Source organism: Theropithecus gelada, chromosome 1 (assembly GCF_003255815.1).
Source record: "Theropithecus gelada isolate Dixy chromosome 1, Tgel_1.0, whole genome shotgun sequence".
Taxonomy (NCBI): Eukaryota; Metazoa; Chordata; class Mammalia; order Primates; family Cercopithecidae; genus Theropithecus; species Theropithecus gelada.
In genome coordinates, this window is record NC_037668.1 from 89303802 (window position 1) to 89327598 (window position 23797).

Genomic DNA, 23797 nt, shown 5'->3' on the forward strand with positions numbered 1-23797 from the left:
CCTCACACCAGTTAGAATGGCGATCATTAAAACGTCAGGAAACAACAGATGCTGGAGAGGATGTGGAGAAATAGGAACACTTTTACACTGTTGGTGGGACTGTAAACTAGTTCAACCATTGTGGAAGACAGTGTGGCGATTCCTCAAGGACCTAGAACTAGAAATACCATTTGACCCAGCCATCCCATTACTGGGTATATACCCAAAGGATTATAAATCATGCTGCTATAAAGACACATGCACACGTATGTTTATTACGGCACTATTCACAATAACAAAGACTTGGAACTAACCCAAATGTCCATCAATGACAGACTGGATTAAGAAAATGTGGCACATATACACCATGGAATACTATGCAGCCATAAAAAAGGATGAGTTCGTGTTCTTTGTAGGGACATGGATGCACCTGGAAACCACCATTCTCAGCAAACTATTGCAAGAACAGAAAACAAAACACCACATGTTCTCACTCACAGGTGGGAACTGAACAATGAGAACACTTGGACACAGGAAGGGGAACATCACACACCAGGGCCTATTGTGGGGAGGGGGAGGGGGGAGGGATAGCATTAGGAGATATACCTAATGTAAATGACGAGTTAATGGGTGCAGCACACCAACATGGCACATGTATACACATGTAATAAACCTGCACATTGTGCACATGTACCCTAGAATATAAAGTATAATAATAAAAAAAAAGATGTTCTAAGGTTCTTATATTTCTTGGATTGAGTACATACATAATGACATTTATCATTATATTATCATTATATTACATTATTACAGTTGTCATATTAGATTTTAAAATCAAGTATGCACAATGTAATCTCCAGGATAAACACTAAAGGAATAGGAAAAGAATAAAATAATTAAAAAATTAACTCAAAGAAGAAAAGAAAGATAGAAAAAAAACAACATGGAAAAGGTGAAACAGAGCTGGGCGTGGTGGCACATGCCTGGAGTCCCAGCTACTGGGGAGGCTGAGGCTGGAGGATCTCTTGAGCCCAGGAGTTTGGAGCTGTTGATGCTCTGATCAGCACCTATGAATAGCACCTGTGAGACCTCACCTCTAAAATAAAAATAAAAAATAAAGAAAGAGAAAGAAAAGGCAGAACATATTTTTGAAATAGCACAATGGTAGATTTCAACCCACATAAATCAGTAATTACATTACATTTCAATGAAATAAAGATTCCAGTTAAAATACAAAGACTAAATAAATCAAACAAAATTCCAATTAAAAGACAAAGAATGTAAAACACACAAAACACTGCATGGTGCTTACAAGCAATACAATGTAAATGTAAGAATATAGAAGGGTTGAAAAGGGTTGAAAATAAAAGTACGTTAAAAGAAATACAATACAAGCCTAACCAAAACCAACAGGGTAGCTATATTGTTTTCGGACAAAATATATTTCAAGGCAAGAAGCATTGCTGGGGATGAAGAGTGATATTTCACAATGATAAAAGGGTCATTCTGCCAGGAATAGATAACAATTCAAATTTTTGTTTCTAATAAAATACTTTCAGTATACAGTCCTCTACCTTCTGCTCTACAGATTTACCACTTCTGGGCCTTTCATATAAATACAGTCATACAATATATGGCCTTTTGTGTCTGGCTTTCTTTCACTTAATGTTTTCAGTGTTCCTCCATGGTGTAGCATGGAAGCATCTATGAGTACTTCATTCCTTTATATGGGTAAATCGTACTCCATTGTAAGGATATACCACATTTAATGTATTCATTCATCAGTTGATAAACATTTGGGTTAATTTCTATTTGGGGCTTTATGAAGCATTTGTGTACAGGTTTTTGCGTAGATAAATGTTTTCAGTTATCTTGGGTATATTGCTAGGAGTGAAATTCCTGGGTCAAATGGTAACTTTGTTTAACTTTTGAGGAATTGCTAAATTGTTTTGTAAATTGGGTGCATATTATTTTGCATTCCTACCAGCAAGGCATAAGGCTTCCAGTTTCTCTGCACTCTTGCCAAAACATACTGTTGTCTAGTTTTTTTGTTTTTATTTTTGTAATTACAGTCATCCTAGTCAGTGTGAAGTGGTATCTCATTGTGGTTTTGTTTTCATTTCCCTAATGACTAATAATGTCGAGCATCTTTTCATGTGCATCTTGGCCACTTGTATATCTTCTTTAGAAAAATTTCTATTCAACTCCTTTGCCCATTTTTAACAGCTTTATTGAGATACAATTTATATAACATATAATTTACCCATCTGAAGTGTAAAATTCAATAGTCTTTGCTGTATTTGAATATTAATTTTTTAAATTGTGGTAAAATCATAAGATCTGCCATTTTAAGCAATTTTAAGTGTAAAATTCAGTGGTATTAATTACATTTACACACTTGTGCAACCATCACCACTATTTCCAAAACTTTGATCACCCCATACAAAAACTCTGTAACCACTAAACAATAACTTTAAATCCCCCTTCCCCTCCTCTCTAGCCCCTGGTAACCTCTAATCTTCTTTCCGTGTCTATGAATTTGCCTATTCTAGATATTTGATGTATGTGAATTATACAATATTTGTTCTTCTGTGTCTGGCTACTTCACTTGGCATAAAGTTTTTAAGGTTCATTCATGTTTTAGCATGTATCAGAACTTCATTTCCTTTTGAAACTGAATATTTCATTGTATGTGTATACCACATTTTGTTTACTCATTTATCTGTTAATGGACACTTGGATTGTTTCCACCTCTTGGCTATTTTGAATAATGCTGCAATGAACATTGGCATACAAGTATCTGTTACAGTTCCTACTTTCAATTTCTTTGGTTGTATACCCAGGAGTGAAATTGCTGGATCATATGGTAATTCTGTGTTTAGCTTTTTGAAGAACCGCCAGACTTTTCCACAGCAGCTTCACCATTTTATATTCCTACCATCAATGTACAAGGTTTCCAATTTCCCCACATGCTTGACAACACTTGGTATTCTGGGTTGTTGTTGTTTTTAATGCTAGCCATGCCAGTAGGTATAAAGTGATAATCTCATTGTAGTTTTCATTTGCATTTCCTAATGACTAATGATGTTGAGAATCTTTTCATGTGCTGTTGGCCACTTCTGTATCTTCTTAGGAGAAATATCTAGTCAAATACTTTGCCCATTTTAAAAACTGGATTATTCGTGTTTCTATTATTAAGTTGTAAGAGTTCTTTATACATTTTGAGTACAAGTTCCTTATTGGATACATGATTTTCAATTTTTTTTGTGATAATGTCCTTTGAAGCACAAAAGCCTTTTATTTTGATTAATGTATTTAATTTTGATTTAGCTATTTTTACTGTTATCACGTGAACTTTTGTTGCCACATCTAAGAAACTGTTGCCTAATCTAAGGTCATAGAACTTTACTCTGTTTCCTTCTAACAGTGTTTTAGTTTCAGTTCCTACATTTAGGCTATAAAGCATGTTGAGTTAATTTTTGTATGTGGTGTGAGGTAGGGGAGTTTAACTTCATTCTTTTGCTGTGGATATCCAGTTGTACAAACATTTGTTGAAAAGACTACTTTTCCCCAGTGAATTGTCTTGACTCTCTTGCTGAAAATCAATGAATCATAAACATAAGAATTTTTATGTCTGGACTTTTAATTCTATTCCATTGATCTATATGCTTTTCCCTTTGCCAATATCACACTGTCTTATTTACTATAGTTTTGTAGTAAGTTTTGAAATTGAAAACTGTGAGTCCTCCAACTTCATACTTCTTTTTCAAGACTGTTTTGTCTATTTGAAGTCCTTTCATTTCCATGTGAATTTTAGAATCAGCATGTTAATTTCTGTGGGGAAAAGCCATCTGAGATTTTCATAGGAATTACGTTGACTTTGTAGGTTATTTTGGCAAGTATTGCTGTTTTAACAATATTAAGTTTTGCAATACATGACCATGGGATGTCTTTTCACTTATTTAGGTCTTTAATTTATTTCAATTATGTTTTCTAGTTTTCAGTATACAAGTCCTATAGTTATTTTGTTAAGTTTATTCCATAGTGAGAGATTTTCACACACCTTCTCAGTACCTGATGGAATAGACAGACCAAAAATAAAATCAGAAAATATATAAAAAATGTTATATGATTGAAAAAACTAATCTAACAAATATGTATGGAACATGAAAATCAACAATGACAGAATACATGTATTTTTCAATTGTACTTGGAAATTTTGAAGTGAGTTTTGATATACAGTAATGTAAGTCCTCAAACTTGGTTCTTCTTCAAAAATTCTGTGTTTTTTTGTTTGTTTGTTTGTTTGTTTTTTTGAGATGGAGTCTCACTCTGTCACCCAGGCTGGAGTGCAGTGGCTAGATCTCAGCTCACTGCAAGCTCTGCCTCCTGGGTATATGCCATTCTCCTGCCTCAGCCTCTCGAGTAGCTGGGACTACAGGTGCCCGCCACCTCGCCCAGCTAGTTTTTTGTATTTTTTTTTAGTAGAGACGGGGTTTCACCGCGTTAGCCAGGATGGTCTCGATCTCCTGACCTCGTGATCCGCCCGTCTCGGCCTCCCAAAGTGCTGGGATTACAGGCTTGAGCCACCGTGCCCGGCTCTTCTTCAAAAATTCTTAAGCTAATTTCATCATTTGTATTTTTGTATAAATATTAGAATCACCTTGTCAATTTCCAAAAAACTACCTGGGATTCTAAATGGAGTTGCATTGAATCTCTGGTTTATGCTGGAGAGAACTGACATTTATATCACGTTCCTGGGTTGAGAGGATTCTTTCAACCCAGGAGCATGATATATCCCCTCATTTATTTAGATCTTCTTTGATTCTTCTAAATAATGTTTTACGGTATAGTGGTGTTGCACTTGTTTCCTTATATTTATTGCTATTATAAATGGTAATGTTTACAAATATTATTTTCCAATTTGCTGTTGCTGGTATATAAAAAGACTTCTGATATTTGCATATTGACCTTGTATCTAAAGAACAGCTAAATTAATTTCTTAATTGTGTTTATCTTAGATTCTTTTGGACTTTCTATATTTACAATCAGGTTCCCTGTGAATGACAAGTCTCTTCTTTTACAATCTTTATCCTTCTTTAACAATCTTTGTCCTTGTTTCACTGCAGTTGCTAGGACTTCTGGTATGATGTTGAATAAATTCTTGACAGCATGCATTTTATTCCCATTTTCAGGAGGAAGCTTTTAACATTTCACCAATGAGTATGATATCTCTTTTAAGATGTTTTGCTTTGCTTTTTAGAGGCCTTTTATCTTATTAAGGATGTTCTTATTCTTAATTTGCTAAGTATTTTTGTTCATTTGTTATCATAAATGGGTATAGAATTTCAAAAACATTTTTACTGGAATAAACCCAGCTTGGTCTTGCTATATTTCATATGGGAATTTTCCATCTGTGTTCATGGGCAAGAGATACTAAATAAGACGTTAAATCCAGAGTGCTATGTGCTAATGACTATAAATGGACTCGATACCATAGGAGGACATATCCTAGGGATACTGAACCTAGTGTCTGAAAATGAGAGAAGGCGTCACATAAGAAGAGTACTCTCTAAGTTAAAGGGTTAGTAAGAGTAAGCCAGTTGATGATTACATGGGTAGGGGAGATAGCACATTCCAAGCAGGGTGAAGAACATGTTCAAATTAAAGGTAAGAGAGAGCTATTTGTATTCCAGGAATTGAAAATGATTCAGTGTATCTGCAATACGTGGCCCAAAGAGTAAAAAGAGGCCTGCCTAAGGAGGACAGAAGGCCCCATTAAGATCTATTTGGGTGACTTTTTCATTTCCTGCTCACTTACACTAACAGATATTGAGATTGTGACCAATACTGAATTAGTATTAGTATAGCGATTTTCCACTCCTGCTCTACATAGCCCAGGCGTTCTGTAGAGATGTCCAGGGACTAGGTTAGGATGGAAGGTGGGGGCAGAACAAGACCCTCTCCTTCATTACCTATTTTAAAACCACCACTTCAACCAGAACATTTTCATACTTACCTGATTCAGAAAATGAATTTCTGTATAAGATTTCATCTGAAGAAAGGTTTCTGCTGCTATCTATCTACCTATCTGATTATATATTATATACAAATATGTATATGTGTGTATATATATGTATATATATGTTTGAGTTAGATAGTTCCCAAGAAGTGAACTATTCTCTCCATAAACTCAAAAATCTGCTCTTAAGAAAGCACCCAAACTCTGTCCTCCAAAGGTAAGCAAGGGTGGGGGTCTTCTTGGTAGAATGTGGCCAGATGTTTTCAACATGCTGCAGTGAAAATTTGCTTGAACATTCCCACAGCTGAACTGCAAAAACTACAGAAGGGGAGGTAAGAAGAAAGAAAGACAGAAAGACAGAAAGACAGAAAGACAGAAAGAAAGAAAGAAAGAAAGAAAGAAAGAAAGAAAGAAAGAAAGAAAGAAAGAAAGAAAGGAAAGAAAAGTCAAACGTCAGCACGAGCATTTGCAGGGACCTTGGAAAATACATTTTCTGAAAATGCAAGGTCCCTGGAAAAGCTCAAATGGAAGCCTTCTTAAGAGGACTTTTGGCAATAAAACAAGCTTCATATCACTTGTGCCTTTATTTTAGGGGCCAAAATGGTAAGCAAAACTGAGTATTTCTCTTCCCACCCTCTGTGTCATCACACTCCACCCCCTAGCCCTGACTATTGCGAAAGGATAATTCGAATTTGGCAGAAAATGCAAAAACAGTTCATTTTCCTAAGACTTTGAAAAACAGCAGTTAAAACCATCTCAAACACCTTGAACGTTAATTAATTCTTTTCCAGTTAAGCTAATAGCCTTGCGAAGGCAATAAGTTCATCTTGTTAATATACACTGGAACATTTACTCATTATCTCTCCATATCTACCTGTCTTATCTATCTTTATTTGGACTTTTACAAAGTAGTTACTGAATTGTGTGCACCAGTAAATGCATTAACTCGGTGCAATTTCATGGAGATTTATGCATCTGCAATGTTGAATATATTAAGTTTCCATAAAAGCTTGGCATTTTGGGTATGTTCTTCCCAAAGACCCTATGGGGTACATTTTCAATGTGGAGAATGATATGCAGGAACCAAAATCAATGGGCTTAAATTATTAAAATTCTAGGCAGTCGTTACGGATTGGGTCAAGTATTATAAAACTTACAGTTCATCAATTTACTTTCAATATTAATTTTAGCTTTGTACCTTGCCATGAAAACCATGAGAATGGAAAGCATGTAACATCTCACTTACAGCTGACACAGAAGGGAAGTGACTCTGAAATATAGACCCTCTCGGCCTCTGGGGAAGATTTATGTGGCGAGGATCACTCTCCTTTAGAGTGAGACTGCAGGTGAGTGGCAGGTCTGCATTACAAATGCCTGGGGTAACTATAAAAACATAAATGGTATCAGGTTATTGATTTTTTTTTCTTTCTAGAGCCCACAAATTAGAAAAGTCGCTGCTAAAAATCACTGGTCTATCCACAAATTTTAATTAAAGCATAAATAAATCATTTTAGTTGCTGCACTTGCATATAAACAAAGGGGAAGATGGCATCCTTACAAATGCTTGTCAACATTTGGTGACTAATGGCTCACAGTGAAAACACAATCTGAAGCAACTGAATTGAAAGCAGATTCTGGAGCTAACTAATATCACATGCAAACCATCTAAAGCTATTATGGCAAGAGGCATTGAAACCACAGATCAGGTTTTTCTGGGGAGTGGGGGATGAGGATAATTTTGTTAAGTAGAGCAATACTATTTTTTTTTATTAAATAAAGTGAATCCCTGTAATGAGATATTACAGCTGCTGTACTTTTGCCACATGATGGAGGAATGGATACCCCACCCCTACGGCAAACAGTAACCACATGCTGCAGTGATTCAAAATGTTGACTTTATTCCTAAACAAATGCATAGCAAGGACTAATATAAACAGGTCTTTAGAAAAGAGGGGTTCGGGGGGATGTTCCGAGTAGTTCTAGATCCCATTACATTAAAAAAAGAGAGAGAGAAATTGAGATAGCGAGTATTAAAGGAATTCTCAGGGCATTTCCATTCTTGGCATGGACTCAGGAAGCCAGGACATGACCTCCGTGTTGTGCTCCAGCTTTGGGGTAAGCGTGTGGAACACTCCTCTACAGGCATGGTGGGAGAGCTCCCCTATGCATTTCTCCTTCAAAATTGGGGTGATGCAGAAGTAATGGGACAGTAGGCTTGGCTGTTGCCACAGAGAGGGGCTGTGACTGAATGACCTAGGGCCAGCATGTCTTAGTGCAAGGCTCCACACTCAAAAGGAAGATGGACCTTCCGTGAGTGTCTATGCAGCCAGAATGGAGGCTGAGAGAGAGCAGAAAGCATGTTGTCCAGCGTAACTCCTTGTTTGTCACATGTTAGTAAAAGAAAGGATCAATTATTTTCCCATCCTTTCATTCAATGAGCAGGCATTCATTATGTACTTACTATATGCCATGCATGATGTTAGCTATTTGAGAATACAAAAATCATAATACATAGTCTCCACCCTTCAGAAGGAGTCACAAGTTATGCCACAAAATATTCAACACAATGTAGTATTTTAATAGCAGCATCCTAAGGATACTAAGGGGAGCCCAGAGGAAGGCAAAGTTTAATGTTGAATGAAAAGAGGCTGGGCCAGGGAAAGCTTCACAAAGATGGTGCTGTTTACATGGAATCTTGTCATATGAATGTGCATTTGTCAAGTAAAAAGATAAAATTTCCAAACAACTGGAATTTGACCTTTTCTGTGCTGAACCTTGTCTATTTACCAATTGTTAAAAGAAGGAAAATTTTATTTAAAATAAAAACAAAAATAATTATAGTAAAGACATAGAGAGCAAACCCTATATCCAGACTACCTAACTTTAAATCCTAGCTCTATCACTTCCTGGTTCTGGAAATGTAGGCAAGTTACTTAACTTGCCTGTGCTTCCAATTCCAAATCTTAAAAATGCGTGTCATAATAGTATATACCTCACTACCACTGTAAGAGAGAAAGAGGAGAAGAGGAAAGAAAGAGAATATCTATGATCTAGCACATGCTTAGTGTGAGAGTTCTGTAAGAGAAGGAGGTGGCATCTGTGACTAAGTGGAGTGTTCACATTTAGAAGTCAGTGGCACTGGCAGTTGAAATTGTGAGCACCCTGAGATTAGGGACTCTGTTTTTCTTTTTACACCTATCAATGCTCAATAAACATTTGCCATCAGGCAAGTATAATAATTTAGTAATCTCTGTGTGTGTATATGTGTGAATGTACATGTGAATGTATGTCATGTGTCTATGAATGTATTTGTGTGTGGTTACAGTGCTTGTTATATGCTAGTCACTGTACTAAGATATTTACAAGTATTAACTCTCATTCAGTTCCTACAATAATAGTAAGGTATGCACTATTAGGACTCGTGTTTTCTGAGATTAGGAATTTGAGGCACAGAGAAGTTAAGTAACTTGCCTAAGTTTCCAGAGCCAGGAAGGGGTAGAGCTAGGATTTAAAGCTAGATAGTCCAGCTTCAGGGTTTGTTCTGTATGCCTTTGCTATAGTGTTTTATCTGTCTTTTTCCTTTGTTTTCTGCCTTAATTGGTAGCATCACCACTCAGCCAGTGGTCCAAACCCAAAACCTGGAAATCATCCCTGATTCTTCTCACTCTCATCTCCAAATCTCATCACCAAGTGTTTCCCATTTTATCTCTAAAAGTGACATCAAGTCTACCTCTTCTCCATCCTGCCACTGAGTCATGGAGTTCAAACTGACTGCCATAGCCCCTGAACCAGCCTCCGATTTAGCTCATCATGTGCCCAGATCCCAGAAGGAACTTTTCAAAGTGGAATCTGGCCATGGCCTACTCACTTCAACCCCTTAAGTGAATCCTCACTGCCTACAGTGTACACAGCATGGAATTCGAGGTCCAAATGCATCAAACCTCCTTACGTCGAATGATGCTGAACACCTCCAGCCTCATCTCAAACCACTCCCTGCCTCACATTTTATCCTCCTTCAATATGCAGCTACTTTTGTCCTCCACATGCTCCTCTCCTTCCCCTACCCTCTGGGACTCCACCCCTCTGGGAGGGTTTCCTGCCTGCCCCCTCTGACCAGTGCCCCTCTATTCTATTCCCTGTACCTTCCTGTGCATGACTCTTGCACTGTACCCTTCCCATTGATCATCATAGTAATGACTAATGATCTGTATGTGTATCTCTTACCCTGCTGCACAGTGAGCCTAGCACAGCTGCCTGGCATAGAGGAGGAGCATTAGAAATATTTGTGGGAAGAACGCAGCACTTCATCAACTGTAACATGACTTTTTTGCGAGGTGCACTATTATTTTATATACCACTAAGGAAGAAGAAATGCTGCCAATTAAACTTATACTACATGTTCTTATCACATCTATTATATGACACATCCCAATTGCAGAGATGTTAAAATGGGAAAGACATGCTGTTAGAATCCCTGAAATATGACAACTGAAATTGTCTTTATGACTTTATCAGAATAGTGCAGTATTAAGTCACAGGTTCTGGAGAGAGATCAAAATCCCCTCTCTATCATTTACTGGGTGTGTGAACCTGTGCATGTTACATACCTTTTCTGTGCCTCATTTATAAAATGAGGATAATAACAGTGCTTTGAGGGTAATAATTCCTGCTTTGTCCAGCCGCACCATCCTGCATTTTGGATGTTGAATGAGGAAGCCATTGCCTTTCTAGAATGGTCTACTATGTATGTTGGTAGACATATGCTTGTCTGCCCTTTGGAGAGCCAACCTTCACCCCCTTTCAGTTGTCTTGCTCAATCCATGTGACTCTGATGGGGTGTTGACACCAGCTTCCTTCCAAAGCGAGTGAGAGGACTGAGGAAGAGGGAAAGGGAAGGGCAGGCAGTCACAGACAGCAGGCCTGACCAGGCAGAGTGCACCATGCTACTTGGCTGCAGCTGGTTCAAGGCAAAAAGCAACCCTAGAGTTCAGGTGCTGGTTAAAGAAGTGAATGCACAGAAAGCCACTGAACAGTACCTAGCATATGGTATGCACAGAATAGCTATTCACTAGTATCATCATTATTACCGTGGAGAATGAACTATGATGTAATGAAGCCTGAAGTAACTACAGAAGTCTGTAAGCCAGATGCCATATTCAAAATGCACCCATGGATTTTCTGTAACAACTAGAAACTTGCTAGAATGTGAGCTTTATGAGGGCAGAGATCTGATTTGTTCACTATGTCCCAGGCACCTAGAATAGAGGCTGGTATACAGTAGATATTTTTAAAAATTGTCAGCTGAATTAATCCTAGTTTTCTGCTAACTTCCTCACTGTCTAGATATAAAATGTCATTTTGCAGTCGGGTGCAGTGGCTCACACCTGTAATCCCAGCACTTTGGGAGGCCGAGGCGGGTGGATCATGAGGTCAGGAGATTGAGACCATCCTGGCTAACACGGTGAAACCTCCCATCTCTACTAAAAATACAAAAGGTTAGCCCGGCGTGGTGGCAGGTGCCTGTAGTCCCAGCTACTTGGGAAGCTGAGGCAGGAGAATGGTGTGAACCCGGGAGGCGGAGCTTGCAGTGAGCCAAGATTGCGCCACTGCACTCCAGCCTGGGCCACAGAGCAAGACTCCGTCTCAAAAAAAAAAATGTCATTTTGCATGGCTTTCAGTGTGTCTTCCTCTAACTGTCCTCCACCTCTCCTTCTCTCTCCCTCTCTTTATTCCTTCTTTCACTTCGAGTCTGCTGCTAGCTGAAAAATAAAAATAGCCATATGTATTAGAATTGTCTTTCAGCCTAAGTAATGCATCCCCCATGCCTGCCCATCCTCTCCTTGGGTACAACCTCACAGCATAGAGAACCCAGGTGTTTCTCACTGAGCTTATTACCACGTTTGAATTGATAGAGTCTTGCAACTTGAGAGACAACTGCTACATCGGTTTTCCTCTGCGTTCTGTTCCTGGTTACTTGACAGAGACAGCAATTAGCCCTCAGAGATATTCTAAAGGAGGTCTGGGCATTTGGATGGTCCTATTTTTCTTTGGACTTTCTCCTGATTTGCTTCCATTCCCATCACCCATTCCTGGTGATTGCAGGCTTCAAACTGAGATGATTGATGCCATCTCAGCCTAAGGGACCTCAAGATTAGCTCCCTCTCCCTCATCACAGAAAAGCACGACTTGTGGGGAGAAGGCATTTCCAGCCATGCAGGCCCCATTCCAGGCCTGGCACCCTCACTAAAAAGGTAAGACCTGGGGCTCATCCTCACTCCCTGAGATCATGGGGAAAAAGGAAATGGCCCATTGCTTACGAGTGTGAAGCCCAGAGGACCCCAGGACAGAGGCCAAGGGCAAAATCCCAATAAAACCTCAATCCAAAGGGATTGGCAAGAGAGTGGCAGGCAGCAGGGTACAAAGCACTGGGATAGAAAGCCTAGACAACAGAATAACCAACTTTGACTGGTGGACACAAACTAAACTAGAATCATTCATAATAGTAACAGCCCTCATTTTTTAGTGTGTCTTAAGGGTTTTACCCATGTTGTCTCAAACAATCCTTACAACATGTGGCAGAACCAAGTTCAAAGCCAAGTCTGCCTAATGCCAGTGCCTGTGCCCTTGACCATTCTCCTCCTGGACCTCCAAGTTCTGAGGTGCTGAAGTGAAAAGTATCAGCCTCTTGGCAAAGTGTCTGCAGCTTTACCTACAGTGTTAAGAGCAACTGGAAGTCCAGCAGTAAGAATGGTCTTTAGGCCAAAGATAAATTACTCGCAATTAGCACCTGCCCAGTGTCCAGCACTAAGTGCCTCCCAGCAAATTCTGGGCTTAATCACGCCGCCTCTTCTGTCACCCACAGTTTGGATGGAGGATAAATCTGATGCCCATTTGTTTGCAGCCGTCTTCTTTTTTTTTTTTTTTTTTTTTTTTTTTTTTTGCAGGATTTCACTCTGTTGCCCAGGCTGGAGTGCAGTGGCACAATCTCAACTCACTGTAGCCTCTGCCTTCCAGGGTCAAGTGATCCTTCTCCCTCCACCTCCTGAGTAGCTGGAACTACCGGTACACACCACCATACCTGGCTAATTTTTTTTATTTGTAGAAACGGGGTTTTGCTATGTCACCCAGGCTGGTCTCAAACTCCTGAGCTCATGATCTGCCCGCCTTGACCTCCCAAAGTGCTGGGATTACAGGGAAGAGCCACTGTGCCCAGACTATTTGTGGCCTTCTACAGGTCGTATCAGCCCTCTGGCCTACCTGCACAGGAAGTCAGTACCAAATAACACCAAGAACAATGACCAAAAATACAGTGGTCAAGAGTGCTGGTCCTGCAGTCAAACAGCCTGGGTTTGATTCCTGGCTTGGCCTCTTCCCTGATCCTCATTTTCCTCTCCTGTAAAATGGAGAAATTAATAATAGTATCTACTTCATGAGTTTGTTGTGTGGAATGCAATTAGGGTAGCTCCTGGAATATCGTACATGCCCATACATGTTAGCTACTGTTATTACACAAGTTGAATAACCCTTATCTGAAATGCTTGGGACCAGAAGTGTTGTGATTTTGGATTCTTTCACATTTTGGAATATTTGCATATATGTAATGAGATATCTTGGGGATAGGACCCAACTCTAAACACAAAATTCATCGATGTTTCATATACACCATATACACATAACCTGATGGCAATTTCATATAATATTTTAAATAATTTTGTGCATGAAACAGTTTTGACTGCATTTTGACTGTGACCCATCACGTGAGGTCAGGTGTGGAATTTTCCACCTGTGGCATCATGTTGGTGCTCAAAAATTTCAGAGTTTGGAGCATTTGCATTTCAGATGTTCAGATTAGGGATGCTCAACCTGTACTGAGCATATGAACCAGGAACAGCGCCAAACATTTTGCATGCATTTTCTCATTGAAGCATCTCAACTCTATGAAATAAGCACTATCCTTTGCCCCCATTTTTATAAATGAGCAAAGGAACAGAGAAGTGTAATAATTTACCCGAGGCTACACAGCCAGGAAATAGTGGAGACGGGTGTTGAGCCCAAGCCAACAGGCTCCAGGCTGTGTACTGAGAACCATTACACTGAACTCTTCCCAGCATAAAGCCAGGCTTCAGCCATGTGCTCACTTCTTGCAAACTTCTGCACAAATCGTAAATCACATTGTCCTCTTAACATCTGCCCTAATTATTAGCAGGCTCGGCCTGCTTCATCTCTCAGACCATTTAGCTCATGCACATGTGACCTTGGGCCCTCGACAGCCCCTTCCTCAGACACACTAGGTGACAACCCTCTGGGTCCAGCATCCTATGCCTCTGTGGGATGTTCCTACAGGCAGTGCCTGGAACTCTTGTTGCTCTCCTGAGTGCCACTGTTTTTATGCTACTAAGGCCCTATTATGCTGTGTATAGCAAATTCCATTATATGATTATATGGTGAAAGCTGTGCTACCTGGTACATCACAGCATCATGGGGCACTAGTTAGTCAAAAATTTTTGTAAACTAGGAGTTCTCAAATCTCTGCTTCCTAGATTTAGGAAGCAGGAGGGAAGTAACGTTCCTGATACAATACTTCCTTGATATGTTAGTTTTTGTGTTGCTATGGATATGTGAAGTTTTGCAGGGCAAAAAGAAAAAGTTACATTTGTTCTTTTTAGCAGGAAAAAGGAAGAGACTTCGAGGGCAGAGGGAAGGAGGTGAACAGAGATGGGAAAAGATGTTGCAGGTCAACAAATCCCAGGCTGTCGGACAGTGGTCCAGAAAGAGAGAGAGCGCTCAGAGGAGATGAGCTGCTGTGTGGGAGCTCCTGGAGATACAAGATACAAGGAGTAGGGATTCCCATTCCCCCAGGATCCCAGCCAGAGCACCTGGACCCGATGAGACCCCTGGGACAGTGGACATCTCAATAGTGACCAGAGGAGTCTCTGGCCCTGCAAAAGCATTTAGGAACTTGTCCACAAACTGGAAAGGTCCAAGACTGAAACAATTCTTCCTGACACGAAAGGTATGGGAACTCACAATTTGATTTAAGTTGATTCACCAAAATAACAAGATGTGATATTCCTCACTTCCTTAGTCTGTGGATTAAGATTCATATCTGCTACTCAGTTGACTGCCTACTATGTGTTAGGCAATGCAGTAGGGTTTTCAAACATGTTTTATTATGTACACTTCAAAACAACGCTCCTGTGGATTTGAACCAGATTTTACCTGTGGTTATCTGGTTTTCCAAAGTCTGTGGATATCTCATTAAAATAAGGAGATTTAAAGGAATTAAGTGTTAGAGTGTTCTTGCATTACATTATATATGTGAATTCACTGAATCCTCACAGTCAACATAATGTATTTTTAAGTAGATGGACACTGTCTAGGGCCTCTGCTCTGGTTGTGACATTAATTCATTCTCTGTTCTCTAAATGGGTGCTGAAAGACTGTCTTCTACCAAATGGCCTTACCCTCCCACAGTCATGACTTACACATCCTTGTTCCAAATGTTCAGCAGAGATCAAGTCTCAGTTCCAGATTTCTAGAAAAGAAACCCTGATAATTCTTGGCCCAATCAGCTATGGCCAGCACCATGCGGTCAAACAGCTTAACCAATCAGATTTTCTCTCCCAACAATTTGTAATTGTGTCTTAGAGATTCTAATTAGTCTATGCTGGTTACCTGAACTGAAGACATGTAACCTGAATGCTGTGCAGCAGCCATAGCTGGCTGTGTGTGCATATAGATGAAGAGGATGCCAACCTGCAAAGATGGAGGAGAATGATACACACCTCTAGACAGGGTAAGTGATTGAAGACCACGTGCCTGTGCTCTGGCTGTTTTTGCCTCACCAGGGCACCTAGGACACCCACTCACCAGGTCCGCTTAGAACAAAGTCCCTGCAGAAAATATTATGAGAGCATTAACATAGCCCTGGGGCAATCTGGTTGTGTGCCAGTGTGCTGCCATGCTAAGGCCAATTGGTTTTGAATCTTTATACTGATGGGGATAGAGAAGAATGAATTTGCCAGATCAATTACCGCACACCAAGGGCCAGAAATGGTGATGATCTACTCCAGTGAAGATATAAATTAATCAGAGAAGCTGCAACTGGGGCTAACACCCGGTTCAACTTACAGTAATTCATTATCATTTGCCATGCTCTGTCTTTCTTTTTTCAGAGACCAGACAGCTAACTTAAATAAGTATGTGACAGAGACCACCACCTTGCAACCTTTAAGTCTTTTGAAGATAGAACTAATTTCTGCAATACCAGAAGACAAAGAGACAAGTTATAAAGGATCCTACTTGGTCCTTCCTGCCACAGTGACCTTACTCCATACATCAGAGACCCAATGCAAGAGTTCCGGCAGCTGCTAAGTACACCTATCCCAATTATACATGCAAGAACTAGATATATAACCATACGGTGAGTCTGCAAGTGCATTGGACCCAAAATGAGACAGTCTTGGGCAGTACCCCGTTTATCTCCTAGCTTCCATAAGTCCCACCCTAAACAGAGAGCCATGATGGTATTTGGGGTACCATGGTCCTATGGATTATATGTTTGTCTCCTCCCAAACTCATATTTAAATTTAATTGCTGTTGTAACAATATTAAGAGGTGATTAGGCCATGAGGGCTCTGCCCTCACTCATAGGTTAATGCTATTATTTGGGGAGTAGGTTCATTATCAAGGAAGCAGGTTTCTTATAAAAGGATGAATTAGGCCTCCTTTTGCCCCTCCCTGTCACCCACCCTTTGCTTTTCTGTCATGGGATGATGCAGGAAGAAGTCCCTAGCAAGACACCACCTCCTCAATCTTGGATTTCTCAGCCTCCAGAACCATTAACCAATAAATTTCTGTTTATTATAAATTACCCAATCTGTGGTATTCTGTTGTAGTAGCACAAAACAGACCAAGACACTTGGTGTCAGTGTCAGTTCAGTCTCATATCTTATACTCCTCAAAAAGTCTGTCTATTCTGCCACCCTTACCCCTAACCACTAATCAGTGCACAGTTCCTGTCAAATGATGCATGTAATTTTGTAGAAGGATTGGGGAATATTTATTCTGACAAGGACATTGCAGTTCCTTCTCAAGGGCACCCAACCTCGCCTCTAATCAAAGGGCTCTGGACCTATAAATTGAGGTTGAAAACTGGATGAAGAAACCTAATTTTCCATCGTGAAAACTAACGTCCATATTCTGCTTATCAGCTCTCAAGTTATTTACGGTCATACGTTCCTTAACCATGGGGATATGTCCTGAGAAATGTGTTGTTAGGCAATTTCATTGTTGTGTAAACATCATAGAGTATACTTACACAAACATAGATAAAATAGCCTACTACACACCTAGTATGGTCTATTGCTCCTAGGCTACAAACCTGTGCAGCATGGTACTGTACTGAACACTGTAGGCAATTGTACCACAATGGTAAGTATTTGTGTATCTAAGCATATCTCAACATAGGCAAGATACAGTAAACATATAGTATTATAATCTTATGGGACCTCCATTGTGTATGCAGTCTGTCATTGACTGAAACATCATTATGGAGTGCATGACTGTATTTATTCATTTAGTTACTTAGCTAGTTTAAATTTTGCAAAACATGACTAGGTGTGGTGGTTCACACCTGTAATCCTGACACTTTGGGAGGCTGAAGTGGGAGGATGGCTTAAGGCCAGGAGTTCAAGTCCAGCCTGGTCAACACAGTAAGACCTCATCTCTATTTTAAAAAATTAAAATTAATTTTATAAAACAATAAGTATCATTTATTTATTGATGGACAAATCATGTGTCCATTTGTCTTTCTTCTAGGAACAACATGATCTATCTACCATCACCATAGATCTCTGTGGGTTTAGGAACCCTGGTTGTTACTTTGGCCTTGCTGCCTGGTACACTAATCAACTACACCTTGCCTCTGATTATTAAGTGCCACCAATTGGCCTTGTCCATTCCTAAATTCCATCGTTTCCATTGAGACTTGAGACTCCACTTCCATGGTAGATTCACACCTATCCACTTGCATCAACCCTGGGCTACAGAATTTCTCAAAGATACAGAGCCCTCTTCACCAGTGTGTGTCTTCTAATCCTAGGGAAGGGAGTGGCCTTTAAGGCCTCTTAAGGAGCAAAGACAGGAAGGAGATTCTCAGGTCTTATGTAGTAAATCCAGTCTGACATTCCTTCTCTGTGACGCTGTGTTTCACTCTGTGAATTATATTTTCTGAATTACTAATTTTCTTTTCAGCTATGTCTAATCTGTTGCCAAAAATCCATGAGTTTTTTATTGTAATTTTTACAATTTTCATTTCTAGGAGTTCCATTTGATTATTTTCCAAATCTAATAGGTTACTTTTACAGTTGCCTCTTTTTTACAAACATGTGTAAGGTAAGCTTATCTTTTATTTCTTCAAGCATAAAAAGCATGGTTCTGTGCTTGATAGGATAATACCTGAGATCTTTGAGGGTCTGTCTCTGCTGTCAGTTGTTTCTGCTAGTTCTTGCTGTTGGTGCCTTCAATGTGTACTTACTGATTTTTTTTACTTTGAACTACTAATTTCCCTTTGAAAGTTGTTTGTGGGGATTCTTTGAAACCTAGGACAAAGGTCCATTCCTCAGAGAAAATTTGTAATCACTTCTGCCAGGGCCCTGGGAGTACTACCAGCCTGGAACAACTTTAAAGTTAATAACTTTAAAGCCTGAAGTTTTTGGAATTCTCATGCAATGTAAATATAAATGTAAATCCAAGCATGAGCTGGCTGTGGCCACAATACCACACTATTCTGCTACTACCCAGGCCACACTCCATGTGGTCACCAGGAGTAAGGGAAAAGGAAAGTTTAGTTCTAGGTCACCCTTATACTGAGGGTGTGACACTCTGGGTAGAAGCAGTTTTATGAGAAAGGGTCTCACATTAGAATCCCCACCTAGGGAGACACTGGACTTTAGTCTCTGTAATCCACAGGCAGTGAAAAGTCAAATTTAAGAGCACAAAATTCAGTAAATATTCTCAGAACAAATGCTTTTTCTGAGCTTTCCTTTCTTTTCTGAGTTCCTCTCAGAATGTGACTAGATAATTCTTCCTAACTCTCCCAAGTATTAGGTGCTTTCCAGAAGATTTAAAAAACTTTTAGCTTGCATTTTTAGTTGTTTTCATCAAGAAGATAGGGCCAGATACCTTGCCTGCCATGTGACTGAAAATAGAAATCTCTTTTTTTTTTTTTTTTTGAGGTCAGGAAACCGAAGACAGAGCAAAGGCCCATGATAGTCTTATGTTCAAGAAAAAAATCAAGATGGTAAATAATCCTGTGTTTTTGTGTAGCCTGCTCTATAGTTCATGAAGTACCAGCACCTTGTCTCGTATCTATCCTTTTCTCTCCATTCCCCCATCAACCAGCCTAAGTCAGGCCTTCATTGTCTTTAGTTGCCTCCCACCTGATGTCTGACTTCCATCTTCTCTCTCTCCAATTCTTTCTGCTGGAATACTCCTAAAAACAATTTCAACCAACTCACTCCATCATTTACAAATATTCTATAACTGCCCATTGCTTATCAGACAAAAATCACTCTTAATTATAGAATGGAAAACTGCCCTACATAAAAATTCATCTTTATCTAGACTGAATCCTCAACATAGGCAAACATATGCATCTCTATGTCCTAACTCAACCCTGATTTTTTTCTCTGAAACATTGTCCACAACTCTTGGCCTCTATTCTTTTTTTCCCTAGGCACTGAAGGAATTTATATCAGTAATACACAATGTATTATTTTTTAACAGTTTTATTGAGATACAATTAACACATCATATGATTTACCATTTAAAATGTACAGTTCAAAGTTTTGTAGTATGTTCACAGGGCTGTTTAACCATCACCACAATCAATTTTAGAACATTTTCATCACCCTAAAAAGAAACCACATGCCCGTTTCCCCTCAACGTTCCAGCTTTAGGCAACCACCAATCTACTTTCTGTCTCTACTGATTTGCCTATTCTAGACATTTCATATAAATGGAATCATAAACTATGCAGTCTTTTGTGACTGGAGCCTTTCATTTAGCATAGTGCTTTCAAGGTTTATCATGTTGTAACATGTATCAGTGTTTTATTTGTTGTTATAACTGAGTAATATTCCATTGTAAGGATATACCACGTTTTATTTATCCATTCATTAGCTGATGGGTATTTAGATTTTCCCCACTGCTTGGTTATTCTAAATAATGTTGCCTTGAACATTCATGAACAAGTTTTTATGTGGACATATGTTTTTATTTCTCTTGGGTACATACCTTGGAATGAAATTTCTGGGTCATATGGTAATTCTATATTTAACATTTCAACAAACTGCTAAAATGTTTTCCAAAGCAGCGGCACCATTTTACATTCCCACTAGCAAAGCATGAGGCTTCCATTTTCTCCATATCCTCTCCAGTCCTTGTTGTTTAATGTTTTAATGATAGCCATCTTAGTGGGTGTGATGTGGTATCTCATAGTGGTTTTGATTTGCATTTCTCTAATGACTAAGGATGTTGAGGATCTTTTCATGTGCTTTTTGGTCATTTGTATCTCTTCTTTGGAGAAATGTCTACTGAAATCCTCTGCCCATTTGAAAAATTGGGTTATTTGTCTTTTTATTATTGAGTTAAAGAGTTCTTTATACATTCTGGATATGGGTCTTTTACCAAATACATGATTTGCAAATACTGGATCCCATTCTGTGTTGTCTTTTCACTTTTATGATGATGTTGTTCACAGCACAGAAGTTTTTATTTTAATGGAGTTCAATTTATCTATTCTTTTGTTGTTTGTGCTTTTGGTAATTTATTTAAGAAACTATTTACTGACCCAAAGTTGTAAAGATTTACTTCTATGTTTCCTTCTAGGAGTTTTTCTAATAGCTGTTTTGAAGTCTTTGTCTGCTAAGTCCACTATATAGACTCCTTCAATGGCTATTTCTATTGCCTGTTTTTTTCTCCTGGTTTTTGCATGTCTTGCAATTTTTTGTTAAACACTGGCCATCTTAGATAATATAACAACTCTGAATACTAATTCCCTCCAGAAATTGTTTGTTTATTTGTTTGGTGATTTGGCTGAAATAATTCCACATTCTGTTTCTGCCACAATGTGCAGCCTCTGGTGCCTCTGCCCAGAGTTTTTTCTCTTTGTTTTCATCTTTTAGTCTGACTACCTAAAGGTCACCCCTGGGTTGGCATAAACCATTTATTGGTCAGAAGTTGTGTTTAACCTCTTTCACTAGTTAGGTTTTTTCCCCCTTTACCAATGAATGTGTGTGTGGCCTGGAGATTTCCATTACAATTCAAGGAGGTTACTTTTTTTGCCCCACATTCAGCAAGGGACTGGTAACTTGGAGGTTCCTTCTATAATCACTCCTGAGAGGGTGCAGCCCCAGGCAGTCACACAGTGTTTTACATGGCCAGGGCTGAGTGTGAGTTTACTTTTAAACCCGGTTTTCTAGGAGTTTCCCTTTGGTCACAGTAGCTTCTTGTCAGTCAGCGGTCAAAGGTGATGTTTAAGCCCTTTGTTCTAGTAAACTGTCTGCCCTGTGTTAGTGGCTCTGTGTGCAGCTCAGGAGATCCTTTCAAATCAGTCCTGCATCCTGCTCTGATGACTCTTGACTAGGCACAGCCCGACCCATGGGCATATCCCTCTTGACCCCAGAATTAACTGTGGTCCCAGGAGAGCTCTTCTTGGTTTTCTCTTTCTCTAGTTCTCTCCACTAAGCCTCTCCACTGCCGTTTTTCTTGTACAAATAATGGAAATCCAGCCTCCTTTTAACTGCGCTCCACCAAGATCTCCATTGTTTGCAATAGTGGCTTTAGATGTGCGGAGTTCTCCACACTGTTCTAAATGAAGTCAGTTCCCTTAGGCAGAGCTGCAGGGCTCTTCAGTACTTAGGATCTGTCTTTGCCCTGGGCAGAATCTGTCTTTGCCCTGTCTTTGCCCTGTGCCACTGAAACATCTGAGCACAGGGACCAGTGATAACCAAAATGACATCCCACTCTAAGAGTGGTCAGGGTGGCAGCTCCTGATCATTTCTTGCCCATGTTAGCATGGAACTTCCACCCTATCAGCAAGTTGAGGTGGGAGCAAAAGGGCTCCAGTGATCTCAGCCTTTGCACCTGGAGTAAAGCTTCCATCCTGTGAGTCAGAGCTGGGTGGGGGTAGGAAACCCAATCCTTCTGGCCATGCCTTCTTAAAACAGAACTTCTGCAGCATGGAACTGGGGAAGATAAGAAATGGCAGCCTGACCCTCTCTGGGTGAAACTGCAGCTCCAGGCTAAGGACTGGGTGGAAAGGCAGCCACAGCCTTCTTGGATTCACATGCCTGGAGTAGAGATACTGTAGCATGAAGCTCTGGGAAGGAGTAAAGGGATGCATTCTGGTTCAAATGCCACAGACTCTCACTGTCTTTACCAAGATTTAATAGATTTTTCTTGAATGAATCTTTCTCCATTTGCTGCATGCCTTTGGGACAATTTTCAGAGACTTAAGTGATTGTCATTTGTAATTTTCACTAGTTAAATTGTTTTTCTGGGGAGAAGGTCCATCCAGATTCTTACACCTTCATTCTGCGAGTCTTAAATCCACAGAACCCATTGTTTGATTAGGATAGGCTTTATTCATCCACTTGACAAATATTTATAGACTATGAATTATGTGGCAGGCAATGATTTGTTGCTTGTCAACCTGTGTTGTAAACTGACTATTTCACATTGATGTGTATTTAACATTCATATCCAACAGGATCAAGCACACTACATCCAACAGGCCATGCGTGTTTGGGTTCTGTAAATGTCCACAGCACTCAGCACAAGGTGGGATGTAGTTTATTCTTTTTTTTCACTAATCCCTTCCTGATTTCCCTACTTGATTAACATCACATTTCCAAAACTATGTATTTTTCTGAAGTGTTCATTTCCTCTTTGTTTAGCAAATCACTGTTGATTGTCTATTATTTGTCCCTACCAAAATAATGGCAGATATTTTGCTACCATTTTTTGAGTGTGTAATAGGCATTAGGTTTTTTGAGTTTTTTTGTTTTTGTTTTTGTTTTGAGGCGGAGTTTCACTCTTGTCACCCAGGCTGGAGTTCAATGATGCAATCTCAGCTCACTGCAACCTCTGTCTCCTGGGTTCAAGTGATTCTCCTGCCTCAGCCTCTGGAGTCACCCAGGCTAGAGTGCAATGGCACAGTACCAGCTCACTGCAACCTCCGCCTCCCGGGTTCAAGGGATTCTCCAGCCTCAGCCTCTGGAGTAGCTGGAATTACAGATGCCTACAACCATGCCCAGCTAATTTTTCTATTTTTAGTATAGATGGGGTTTTACCACTGATCTTGAACTCCTGACCTCATCTGGATCACCACCTGCCTCGGCCTCCCAAAGTGCTGGGATGAGCCGCTGCACCCTGCCAGCAGTAGATCTTTACATATGCAATCTCACTAGTGCTAGCGTTAACCCCATGGGGAAGTTCTAATCCCATTGTGCAGATGAGAAACCTGACTCAGAAAGGTTAAAAGAGCTTGTCTCAAGTTATAGCAAGTAAGTGGCAGAGATGCACTTTGAGCAGAGAACTGCCTGACTCCAAAGCTGGTTCTTTTTCTTCCATGCTAACCTACCCTGACTTTCTACTTGTAAGAGGAGAAGAGAACTATAGCAAGTTTGAGGAAAATCGTCTCCAACACCCTGAATCATACAGCATCACATGCCTTGGAAGCCTGCCGGTTTCCCAAAGCTAATATGTGATCTGGCCTCTTCGTGCTTGCAG